The sequence below is a fragment of the Pteropus medius genome, unplaced genomic scaffold, assembly GCF_902729225.1.
Source record: "Pteropus medius unplaced genomic scaffold, Ma_sr-lr_union100, whole genome shotgun sequence".
Lineage (NCBI taxonomy): Eukaryota > Metazoa > Chordata > Mammalia > Chiroptera > Pteropodidae > Pteropus > Pteropus medius.
Window position 1 is genome coordinate 9,113,391 of NW_024355008.1, and position 663 is coordinate 9,114,053.

General features: G+C 35.4%; 1 pseudogene; it reads right to left on the bottom strand.

Annotated features, from left to right (window-relative positions):
* Positions 1 to 221: 221 nt before the first annotated feature.
* LOC120598219 (uncharacterized) lies at positions 222 to 340 on the bottom strand (annotated as a pseudogene).
* Between the last annotated feature and the right edge of the window lie 323 nt (positions 341 to 663).

Below are 663 nucleotides of genomic sequence, written 5' to 3' on the forward strand. Positions count from 1 at the left end.
GCTTACACACATATCTATAACTATCATCCATTTATCTATCATCTGTCTACATTGACCATCTAAAATATTATTAAAAATGCAAGTTAATCGCAAATTTATTTATTTATTTTTATTTATTTGTTTTTTTTTTTTTTTTAGACGAAGCAACCCTTGGCTAACCTCACAGATTGCAAAGACCTTGTCAGCTTACAATCTCTTATTATTTTGTTTTTTATTTTTTATGCCTACAGCACCTGGTCTTCCTAGGTGGTCTCCCATCCAAGTCCTAACCAGGCCCAACCCTGCTTAGCTTCTGAGATCAGACAGGATCGGGCTTGTTCAGGGTGGCATGGCCATAGACTTAATTGCAAATTACAGCTGATGCATGGTTTCAAGAAGTCCAAGGAAAATATTCTGACATCTCAGACAAAATATTATCTAAGATTATGATAGCAGTTTACACTTACTGAACACTTACTATGTAATAGGTACTATTCTAATATATATATTTATTTAGTTCTCAAAACTATGAAGGAGGTCTTTTAATTAAGCCCATTTTTAGGTAAAGAAAATTTCACAGAGCTTAGTAACTCATCTGCAAGTTCACTCAAAGGTGGATGAGCTAGCTAGGTGTCAAGTGTGTGCGATCTCGAACCAGAGGATGCAGCACTCTGTTGTCTCATG